This window comes from Protomyctophum bolini (assembly GCF_963924005.1).
Source record: "Protomyctophum bolini genome assembly, chromosome: 7".
In the NCBI taxonomy this organism is placed as follows: Eukaryota; Metazoa; Chordata; class Actinopteri; order Myctophiformes; family Myctophidae; genus Protomyctophum; species Protomyctophum bolini.
Window position 1 is genome coordinate 10,697,756 of NC_137868.1, and position 12,502 is coordinate 10,710,257.

The 12,502-nt window shown below is 45.0% G+C and overlaps 1 protein-coding gene across 1 annotated transcript in view; it reads right to left on the reverse strand.

The window, feature by feature from the left end:
* znf407 (zinc finger protein 407) overlaps positions 1-12,502 on the reverse strand; it is a gene marked incomplete at its 3' end in the record, with an annotated part of 189,916 nt that overhangs the window by 80,331 nt on the left and 97,083 nt on the right. The window lies entirely within an intron of this gene.

The window sequence follows — 12,502 nt, forward strand, 5'->3', positions numbered from 1 at the left end:
ATTGGAGTGTATTCCTGCATCGAGTAGTCTCGGTACATAGAAATTGATTTATTGAAGATTCTGACTCTCAATTGTACATTTTGTTTTGATTGCATTGTTCCACTTTTTTGCTTTGGCAATGTAAACGTATGTTTTCTCATGCCAATAAAGCACTTTGAATTGAATTGAAATGAATTGAGAGAGGGAGGGAGGGAGGGATAGAGAGAGGAGAGAGAGAGAGAAAGAGAGAGGGATGGAGGGAGAGTCAGAAGGATGGCGGGAGGGAGGGAGGGAGGGAGAGAGCAAGAGAGGATAAAGTGTTGGAGTGAGGGAGCAGAATAAACTAAACCTTGGAGAGCGTTATTGACTAGACCCAAAGCTGAGGTACTGTTAAAAAAAAGGAAAAGAAAGTAGAAAATCCGACTCTGTGAGGACGGAGAAGGAGCCTTGTGGATACTCAGACATACAGTACATGTGCGTATGTGCATGCACACACATGTACTTACTATCCACCCAATCTACACTTAGGTGTAAAATCACATGATTGCATGGTGCGTATACGCATATACGAATTGAGCAAGCATGCGCGCACACACACACACACACACACACACACACACACACACACACACACACGCGCGCGCGTGCATGTGCGCACACACACAGGCACACACAGAATGCAGGGGGCTGCTGCTGGTTGTGTCATGTCTGTATAAGCAGGCATTGATTTTTCTGTCCTGGCCTGCCACCTCCACCATTTATTCTCTGCTTTGCGCCAGGGCCCAGAGGACTGGAGAAATTCTGTTAGTGTGTGTGTGTGTGTGTGTGTGTGTGTGTGTGTGTGTGTGTGTGTGTGTGTGTGTGTGTGTGTGTGTACACCACACACACACACACACACACACACACACACACACACACACCGTACAAGACCCCCTGCCGGGCCAGTGGGGAGAATAGAGTTCACCTGTCCAGGGGTCCCTGACCACTTAGCCAGGGCTAAATGAACAGTATAGCAACACTTTACCTCCCAGCTCTCTCTCTCTCTCTCTCTCTCTCTCTCTGTGTGTCTCTCTCTCTCTCTCTCTCACTCTCTCTCTCCATCTCTCTCTCTCTCTCTCTCTCTCTCTCTCTCTCTCTCCATCTCTCTCTCTCATGACACCAGTGTTGACTTCGTCGACTAAAAGTATGATGATTTTTTTATTTTTTTCCCCACAGAGGAAAACTAAATTAATAAAAAAGAAGCTACGATGACTAAAACTAAGACTAAATGTACTGACAAATTTGTCAACAAAAAAAAACCTAGACTAAAATGTTAGGGAGAAGAGATCCAGTTCGCTTATGCTTGGTCGCATGCTGCATGAAAATAGCCGATCTAGGCCCGCCAAAACACATTTCAGTCGACTAAATCAACTGTAGATTCAGTCGACTGAAATCTTATGATATTTAGTTCGACTAAAACTAGACTAACACTAAAGCATTTTAGATGACTCAAAGATAACCAAATATTAATTTAAGAGTTATTCACAAGACTACCGGGTATGTCTAAACTAAAATCAGAATTTGCTGTCAAAATCCACACTACCCGTCACCAACACTGCAATTCCTGCCCTCCTTATGTGAGATCAACCCATAATACTGTGTAGGCATAAAAGATGTAGACGATTGTTGTCTAGACTGCGGCAATGCTGCGTTTTAAGACCTCTAACAAATAAACAAAAACAAACAAACAGATATTTGGTCAGACACTATATTGTTGTGTCAGGTGGAAGCTTTGTATGTCCAAAAAATTGTTACTTTTCAGGACATGGAGTTATTAAAGTTATTATTTAGTCACAACAAGCACAAACTAATTAAATATTTATAAAACCCACAAACGTATCCGCTTCCAAACTGGTGTCCCTAGTTTGGGTATAATAGGCGGAAATGTCTTAAATCTGTTTATTTGTGACACGTGTGACGCAGATCCACTATTATTGTTGTCTATAAAATAGGGCATTTATTTATAAGAAAACATAAAAAAAATGATGAAATCTAGAGATATAAGGTTTCTGCCCGACAGCGTCAGGCAGCATATCTTTTCAAAAATATCTTTTCTCTCTAATGTGGATTGTGACAGAAAAAAGGGGTTTCTGAGCTCAATTGCACCCAAAAAGCCTGAACTTTGAACATTCAGTAGATTTTCTGTGGTCTGGGGTTTTCTGGCTCAAACAAGTGCTCTGTGCACTGTGATGTAACAGTCCACAAATCCCGAATATGATGAATTTGCCAGCAGATGTCACTGCCTGTTTTCATTGCACCTCAAAAAGGCTTCAGAACACACAGAGAAAAGCCCAGACCACAGAAAATCCACTGAATGTTCAAAAAAAAAGTTCAGGTTGTTTGGGTGTAACTGAGGTCATAAAAACCTAAAAGAAAAAGGAAAAAGAAAAATGAAACCTTTAAACATCTGTCCATCTCTACGTGAACTCCCACTGCCTAACAAAGCTGTTACATAGCGTTGAGTAAGCCAGTCGGACCTACTGTATATCCATCTCCATTCTATTAAAGTACGAGCTAAGCCCATTAGTGAGAGTGAGCAAAAAATAATAAATAAAAAATAATAATAAAAGAACAATAGCAAACCCTGTGCATGAATTAATCTTTAGCCCTGCGCTATAATTTAGGCAGCGGATGACTAATGCGCGAGTCATCAACAAATGAAGTCAGGTTTTGGGGAGCATTCGTCTTGCGGCGCGAGGGCCATGTTATTTTAGTCTGTCTTTAACCCAGTAAGACCTGAGGGACAGTACAGTACCTACAGTATATATTATGTTGCTACTGTAATATCAGTGGTGCTCAAACGTTTTCATGTCAAGGAACCCCCGACATCATTTGTATTTGGCATCTGAAAATAATTTATTCCAGGGACCCCCAGAAGCAAAGATTTTAGTTAAAAGATTTGCACCAAATGTTTTTCAAGAACAGCAGATCTGCAAGCAAATACTTGCGCGGCATGTGCTTGAATATGTGCTATTTTTGAATTGCCAGAGTATAGAAATCACACCCGTGTGAAGTGAGGGGCGTTCTTATCATCGTACATCAATATGACTTCACATAGACATTATATGTCGATTGGCTCAGACACTATGAAGTAAAATTCTACATTCATTGTCGATGGGAATTTAAGTTTAGTTTGTGTAGGACAAAGTTTAGTGAATACACCCGAAAGCTGGATATAGGAGGGTCTAGCGCCCATCAAACATTAAAGTGGTTAAAATGTCACAGCTCAGCGGTCCAGGCACCTTGGCCGGTAGTCAGAGTCTGCCAGTGTGCCGCGGGTTCGACTACCGATCCCGACGGCCTTTACTGCATGTCACCCCCCCACATCTCTCTCCCCCATTTCCTGTCAGCCTACTACTGTCTGTCCCTCTATAAAAAAAATATAAAATAAAGTTGAAAATCACAAAAAAACACAGATGCGTTCCCGGCGTCAACGCGTTAAGGCCTGATTGTGTCGCTTAATCCCCGTGGAATGTGCTTCATAGCAGAGCAGCATGACACTCACCTGAACAAATAATGACTCCTCGCAGCATGTAGCATGTGTCTGAATCAATAATTCAAACTCATACATCTTCTTTACTGGGAAAGGGGGGGGGGGGGGGGGGTGAAACGGGGAGGAAAGAGGGAGGATTAAAAAGGGAGGGGGGGGGGGGGTAGAGAGAGAGAGAGAGAGAGAGAGAGAGGGATGGAAGGGAAATGTGCCTGGGCTGGGGCTTTCATATCAATCTATATATTCCATAAAGATTAATCGGGCTCCGATATCGGTGTCGACAACGTGCTCTCCTGTCGGGGACATTTTAAGCTCATTTATACCAGGCTATACAGGAAGGAAGACGACCCTCTAAAATGGCGCCTTTATCACCTGGGCTGTAATCTCAGAGGCATAGTCAAACTCCAACCCCCCCCCCCACCCCACACCTCTCTGTCACTCACAAAGTGGCTTTATTTGGCCGATAGATATACACACATTACCCCGGCTGATAGATGTATGTAAGTACATCGTTGCCGTCTGTTTTTTTTCTTCCCCAAACCGTTTTCCTTTGCTCTCTCTCTCTCTCTCTCTCTGGTATTTATAGAAGGGGCTCGTCCCGCGTGCCACCGGGGGAGAGGTAAATAAGATGAGTGAATAGATGCTATCTTTTATTGTAAACATTATGCACAACACTCCTGCTTTATGAGCTAAACGGAGCCATTGTTTATCACGCAGCGTAATCGCGCAGGCAGGCAGGCCTTGACGTGGGCACGCGGCGTGCAAGAGAAAGAGAGCAGAGAGAGAGTGAGTGTGAGGGAGAAAAATAACCAGAGAGAGAGTGAGAGAGAAGGAAGCAGAGATGGGAGCAGAGAAGATGGAGGAGTTGGGGCTTGGCAGAGTACGTGGGACTGCATGTATCAGTGGGGGTTTTGTAAGGATGAGAGGAAAGGCCCTGCGCCGCGCCGCGTCTATTTTTATGGGATCAGATGGAGCTCTTTGATCTTGTCTCCGCGTGTCAGATCCCGTCACGATCCACCGTCTCTCTCTCTCGCCCCATACATATGCATATGATACCGGCTAGCGCCGCCTCTAAACAGGCCCGGGCACCATGCAAAACAGAGAGAGAGAGAGAGAGAGAGAGAGAGAGAGGTGGACAAGGGAGGGTGAATGTCAGAGGAGGAGGGATGGAGAGAGAGAGAGAGAGAGATAGAGAGGGAGAGAGAGAGCGAGAGAGAGGTGAATGTCAGAGAAGGAGGGACGGAGAGAGAGAGAGAGAGAGAGAGAGAGAGAGAGAGAGAGAGAGAGAGAGGGATGTGTGTGTAGAGTATGATGGAGTGATAAATGTATAAACAGGTGCATAGACACATATCCGTATTAGAAGGTCTGATAAATTCTCTGGATGTGGTCGACCCCCTGACGAGCGAGCGGAATAAACACATCTGTAATCACACTGAACAAGTTGCAGTCCCTACAGCCTTCCTTCTCCACATCCACTTCAACATCTCTCTCTCTCCCTCTCTCTCTCTCTCTCTCTCCCTCTCTCCTTCTTCTGATCAGGCAGCAACATGACTGGCATGGCATGCAGATGTTATTAAAGGCCCAGGTGGAGCTGAGCACCATGTCTGCCTGTCTGCACCGTACCGTCTCTCATTAGTCATTAGCATATCCACCTCTGGATGATCCCGCTAGTGGTAGTAGGACGCTAACCAAGTACATTTACTGTACTTGAGTAAATGGTAAATGGTGCATTTATATAGGGCCTTTATCCAAGGCGCTTTACATAGATTGTGCATTACATTCACCCATTCACACACACATTCATACACCGATTGAGGCGGAAGCCATGCAAGGTAACAGCCAGCACATCGGGAGCAATTTGGGGTTCAGTGTCTTGCCCAAGGACACTTCTACATGTAGACAGGAGGAGCCGGGATTCGAACCGCCGACCCATGGATCATTGGACGACCGGGTCTACCTCCTGAGCCACAGTACTGTATGTCATGTGTTAGTATTCTTTTGGAAACTGCCTTATACTTCACTACATTTCGAAAACAATTATTGTACTTTTGACTACATACATTTGTAAGAAGGGAAGAAAGTAGGCTACACTTACAGTATTAGTTCACACCCCAGAATTGCTTATTTTGTATCAATTACACACCCCATGAAGCCTTGATTGATTGATTTTTGTTGTCGCATTCCTGAGCCATTAATTTGATGATCGCGTCATCGGTCAATATGAGTCATCAAATAAGATAATACATGAAATAAATCAAATAAAAATCTAAATTTCCAATACAGCAATGCATTGACGTTAAAAAGAAAATATACTTCGCAATGTGTACTTTTGAATACTTACATACTAACAGCATGCACTTGTGATTACTTTAGTATTCACTCCAGTACCCTATTGTGCTGAAAATGAGGATTTGTGGAATGGAACTATCCTAAAAAACGGGGTCGTATTATAATCAGGGTCTCGACTATTTGACATTTAATGTTATTGTTCCACAAATGAGTCTTGAGAAATGGGGGTCGTCTTATAATCAGAGTCATCTTATATTCTACTAGTACTACTTTCACAGAGTAATATTTGACCAGGAGTATACATGTACTTTAAGCGGTACTGTGGATGAGTACTCACTACCATATCCACCTCTATACTGATGACACTACACAGGCTGTAGTGTCAGAACGTCACAGCAGCAGCTAGACGTGATCCTAACAGTGTTTCACTAGACGTGATCCTAACAGTGTTTCACTAGACATGATCCTAACACAGAGCTTCACTAGACATGATCCTAACACAGAGCTTCACTAGACATGATCCTAACACAGAGCTTCACTAGACATGATCCTAACACAGAGCTTCACTAGACATGATCCTAACACAGAGCTTCACTAGACATGATCCTAACACAGAGCTTCACTAGACATGATCCTAACACAGAGCTTCACAAACCTTTTAGCTCGTAACCCCAAAAGAGAAATGAGACATTCCCCCCCGGGACCCAACATTTGTGAAAATAGCAGATCTACAGTACAAGCTCGTAGCTTGTAGATCTGCTATTTTCACTACTTCTTAAACATTTGTTTTCTATTTATTTTTATTTTTTATCTCAAATAATAATAATTAAAAAACAAATGTATAGGAAACAGAAACTAAGGGGACCCATAACAATGTGCCCACGACCCACACATGGGTCCCGACCCACTGTTTGGGAAACAGCGTCCTAACATATCCCATAGGAGGGACTGTATACTGTAACTACTTCAACACCACTCTGCACTATCGCCCCCAAGTGGCAAGGTGGTGCTTGTGAGCGTGTGGCTGTGTTGTGTGTAATGTGTGTGTGTGTGTGTGTGTGTGTGTGTGTGTGTGTGTGTGTGTGTGTGTGTGTGTGTGTGTGTGTGTGTGTGTGTGTGTGTGCGCGTGTGCGTGTGCGTGCATGTGTATCTAACTGTAATTATATATTTGAAACAAAGGGTGAGCGCACAAAATGTTAGACGGAGGGGGAGACATTTTGTTTAGTTGTAGCCTATAGCGACGTGACGTGACTGACGGGTGAACACAGCCAATCACAGCTTTGCAAAATTGGCTGCATTAATTAATTATTCTGGCTATTTTTTGAACAGCCAACGGGGTCCTTTTTATTTTGCCCCGGCGTTTGCGTTGATGCGTCGGCGAGAGGAAACAGTCCGGACGCGCAGACAGAGGGAGAGAGAGAGAGAGAGAGGCCGACTCTCGCCTCCAGCCAAACTGACACAAACAGACAACTTCAAAGTGAAGACTGTTGTTTGTTTGGTAAAGGGAGGAGGAGGAGGAGGAGGAGGGGAGTGGGGGGATCTATCTGATATGCAACTGTCAGGAGAACATTTTCACATGCAAAATAGCGAGAGAGAGAGTGAGAGAGATTACCTAGAGGGAGAAACATGACAGCATTCACTAAGGTCAGAATGGATCATCATCTTCCGCTCCCTGCACCCTCCTCGCCTCTCTCGCCTCGCCTCTCTCTCTCCTTTCATTTTTATCCCCCTTCCTCTCTCCCTCTCTCTTTCCCCTCTCTCTCTCATCCTGTTTTCAGACTCCATCACTCCGGCACTTCGACAGCCCGGCAGCTTGAATCTAGACTAAATTAGCTTGAATGAAGATTAAATCATTTGGCCCTGAGCTCCTCTCCGCTCTCTCTCCTCTGATATTGGGGGGAAGAGTGAGGAAGACTCAAATGGAGTCTGACTGGGTCAGAACCTATGGCCGCGTCTGCAGGGGGTAGAAGGCCGCTTCCTCAACGGAGGTCAATTGAAACCCGATTAGCGCGAGTGTTGCTTAAAAAACGGGGTAAAGATTAGATTTCGGTGGACAAGCCGTTTCCTAAGTATATAGAACCGCGACTTCGTTATTTTTCGTTAGTGCGCTCAAAGTCCCCCCAACTGACGACAGGCTTGTTCCCGGGGCTGAGAAATGGAACCGGGGTGGGGTGGGGGTGACACGCTCACTCGCAGTGCTTGGAAAACACTCCGGAAAGCAGCCGTAGTTTATAGTCAATGTTGCTCGGCTGGATATAATCAAATCAGCGTGCTTAATGGCACTGCTTTAACATTCAAATGAATGGCCCCGGCCTTTCACGTGTAACAGAGGATGCAGTTCTCTCTTTGCAGCATGCACGCACGCACGCACGCACGCACACGCGCACGCACACACGCACACACGCACGCACGCACGCACGCACGCATGCACACAGAGCAGAGCAGAGTTAGGAAAGCTGCACAGCACAGAAAGAAAGAACAGTGTCAAAGAATTATTCCAATGGAAGGGCATTTTAAATTGGAACATCTGCCGAGTTATACTTAGGGCCTGCTGTGTGTGAGTTATACGGCTATAGCGCGGGACGTCGCACGACGACAACCACACGCCGCCATGAAGGGGCCGCAGCGCGCGTCTAGAGAGTAGCACCGCCGCGGACCTCCTCTGAGAGGGCTAGCGCTGCATATGACTGCAATATAACCCTTTAGCACCCGACACCAGACTTACTAAATGTCTCCTAAAGCCTGACAGGTGCTCAAACCTTTTCATGGCAAGGAGCCCCAGAATTGCATTTTCACGATGTTTCAAAAACGGCAGATCTACACGCTCGTACCGAGTGCCGTGCTACGGAATTGTAGATGTCCTATTTTTAACGGTTAAAGTGGTAACAAAAAGCTATAATAAGGTGACACAGACGCATCCTCAGGACTAAACGGGATAAACAAGAGCAAGATGCTGCCGCCGATTTATATTTACCTACAGTCCCGAGAGGAGGAGGAGGAGGAGGAGGGGTAAAAAAAAAGAAAAGATAATGAAATAAATAATAAAAGACCAAGAAAGAAGCCCACATCAGATAAGCTCCTGTTTATCCCGCTGCAGGGCAAATACAAATTGTCAATTTAATGAACACGGTGGACGTGATGAAAGCGGGAGGGGGTGGTGGTGAAGGAGCCTCCCCGCGCCTGACAAACAATCAGGAAATGTTATCTTAATATTGTTCCGCTGTTATTCAGCCCATAACTTAGGGTGGGGGAGGGGGTGGGTATGAGTGAGGCTGGGCGAGGTGGAGAGAGAGAGAGAGAGAGAGAGAGAGAGAGAGAGAGAGAGAGAGAGAGAGAGGAGAGGAGAAGAGAGAGAGAGAGAGGAGAGGAGAGGAGAGGAGAGGAGAGGAGAAGAGAGGGGGAGCAGGGAGGCACAAAGGGCAGGTCCCTCTGTGGTGGCCCTGTTATTGCCTGTTTTTATTATGAGCCATAGCTCAGTCCCAAACACACTTTAAAACACACACACACACGCACGCACGTGCACGCGTATGCACACACACACACACACACACACACACACCACACAAATGGGCACTTAGTAATCTGCACATACACAGTACGCAGAATGTGTGCACAACACACAAAAACAAACAAATACACACATTTGTTCACGAACAAAATCGTAGCTCAGCAGAAACTGAGTTTAGGTGAGAGAACAAAGAAACATGATGCTGAATAGGACACCCAAAGACTATACCTGTGAGTGTGTGTGTGTGTGTGTGTGTGTGTGTGTGTGTGTGTGTGTGTGTGTGTGCGTGCGTGCGTGCGTGTGTGCGTGCGTGTGTGCGTGCGTGCGTGTCCGTCTAATGGGGGATGGGTGTTGTGCGTGCGTGGGATGTGATCTTTCCGGACTCAATTAATTTACGAGCGTAATGGGTTTTTATGAATATCGGAACAATTAATCAAAACATTTCTCCCCAAAAACCGCAAATCAGTCGCTGGGGAACGCAGTCTGCTGATCTCACGGGCTGTTAAGCATCTCCGGAGAAGTGCTAGAAGTGTGATTTGTGCGACGTCGTCGGGTCAAAGGCCTCTCAAACCATCCCTCCAACCCACCATCAGCAGCACTTAGAAAAGACGCTTCACAACTTTCCTTCTTGTTTGGGGGAGACGGGAGGGTTGTATATTCAAAGCCTTCCGATCCAAGGACCCAACCCAAAATTAACTATTATCTCCAACATTTATATATTGCCGGCACTAAATTGCGTCGCGAAGAGTTACTATCAAGGCGAATATCTGCGACGATAACTCAGGACGCAGCGGGTGTGGATGGAGATGCTCTTTATCAGCCTTCTGATAGCCCTTAATCCATTCAGACCCGAGAACGGATTTCACTAAATGTCTTCTATAAAACCATGACAGTTTTCTGAAAAACCCTATGTTTCTATAGCAGTGGTTGGTTCTCAAACTATTTCATGTCAAGGACCCCCAGAATGATCTGTATTTGGCTGCGGACCCCCCCCCCATCTCAAAATATGTTGTTTCAGGGACTTCCCCCAGAAGCAAAGATTTGAGTTTTAGAGGAGGAGGAGATTTAGATTTTTCAAAAAAGAATAGATCTACAAGCTCATATAGCGTGGCACCCGGCGCTGCGATATGAGATCTGCTATTTTTCCACAGCTAAAGTTTAAAAATAATGGTTAAAGTGGTCAAAAGCGAAGGCGACACAGACGCGTCCTCAGGTCTGAATGGGTTAAATACAGCACAAGGCAGCCATATCAGAGCTTTTTCTCTCTAATATCAGGCCACATTAGCGCCTCGTAAATCAAATTACACTCCTAGAATTTCATTAGGCTCACCTGCCAGCGCTGCGGTGCCGCGGAAATATTTATGTATGTTTCTTTCTTCCCACTCCTCAGTCCTCAGGTACACACAGAGGGAACCGGGAGGGACGATTAAAAGAAAGAAAAAAGGAGCAAAACAAGTCGGGCAATAACCCATTCTGACCTGAGATCAGATTCATACGAGGTTTCCACTGGACACACAGTGGTCTGATGAACACATTCTGACCTGAGATCAGATTAAAAAAATGTCAGTCGTTCTTCGATTTTTCAAAAATAGCAGACCTACAAGCTCGTAGCGCGCCACTCGGTGGCGCGCTATGAGCTTGTAGATCTGCTATTTTTCAATAGCTAAAGCATAACATGATGCTATAACACCAAAATGTGTTCCCGTTCAGAATGGGATAAACATAATTATCTTTTAAGAATACAGCGAAAGTGTCATAAATTGTGGCGGAGGTGGCGAGGAGAGCCGGGCGCTCTGCGAGGCCCGTGGGCTGAGAAGTCGGAGGCAACTCTGCTCTGCTATTTACCATCTTTAACCCGTTTAGCCCTGAAGAACGACCTGAATGTCACCTTATAAGCTTTTAACCACTTTTAACCATCGTTTTAGATCTACAACTTTAACTTTAGCTGGAAAATAGCAGATCTACAAGCTCATAGAGCGGCACCGAGTGGCGCACTACGAGCTTGTAGATCTGATATTTTTTTAATAATCTTGAAAACGTATGCAAATCTTTTAATATATATTCTTTCACAGCGAATGTTTTTAACTCATCGGGGGGCGGTTCCCGGAACTATACACATTTTCTACGAAATATGAAAATATAGTTTTCAAACTATGAAATAGTTTGAGAACCACTGATATAGAAACATTATGGTATTTTCAGAAAACTGTCAGGATTTGGAAGACATTGTGTAGAGTCCGGTCTCAGGTCTTAAGGGGTTAACCAGGGGTAGAACTCCCCCCTCCCTCCAATCTGATTAGCATGTTCCTGAAACTCTCTCTCTCTCTCAAATCAAATAGGATGATGTATGACACAGATCACAAAAGCCTGAAAGACGGAGATAATCACATTTTTATAAAGTGGGGAAAAAAGGGGGGAAAGGAAATAAAAGTCTGCTAATAACGCCTAACCGAGACATACTTGTTAGACCTGGATCCAATATCGGCGGCGCAGCCGTGGATGATGCCTCCTCCGTCTGTCTTTATTGTCTAATTACCCCAAAAGGGATCTATATGTTTCCCCACTTTCACCCATTTTGTTTATTAGCCGCTGTTATTCGTTAGGTGGAAGGAATGCCGTATGAGCGGTGAGCACGGCGCGGGGCCCGTGCCTCATAAACAATCTGAGTTTCCTGCGTTTACCTGGATGCGAGGCGAGGATTGTTTTTTAACCTTTAACCAGTAAAAACACGTTGAGACGGAGTATCTTTTTAAAGTGGGAACTGGCCAAATAGGCAGAAATAAATGACAATGACTTCAATGACATCGTACATGTCAATTACAGAACAGCCATGATAAAGTACCTGTGATACACTTTAAGTAAACGCCGGGCACAAAATTGTGCACAGAGAACATAGTACAACACTAGCAGAAATAACAAATATGGAGGCCTACTGTACACCAACTAAGGCTATACTACACGTCAGATATTGGACTGTACATCTGAGATGATCCCCTTGAAAGTTGAAACTTCTCAAAGAAACTTTCGAGGCCAATTTCAGTCTGGACTGCAGGTCATTCCATGACCGAGGGCCAAAGAAAGCCAGACATTTTTCAGATCTGAATGCTAGTACAAAAACACACACCGTAGCCAGAGTCTGAACGCTCGTGGGAGCGGAACGCAGCAGGCATTCCCGTTGTTACTCCAATTCTTTATTT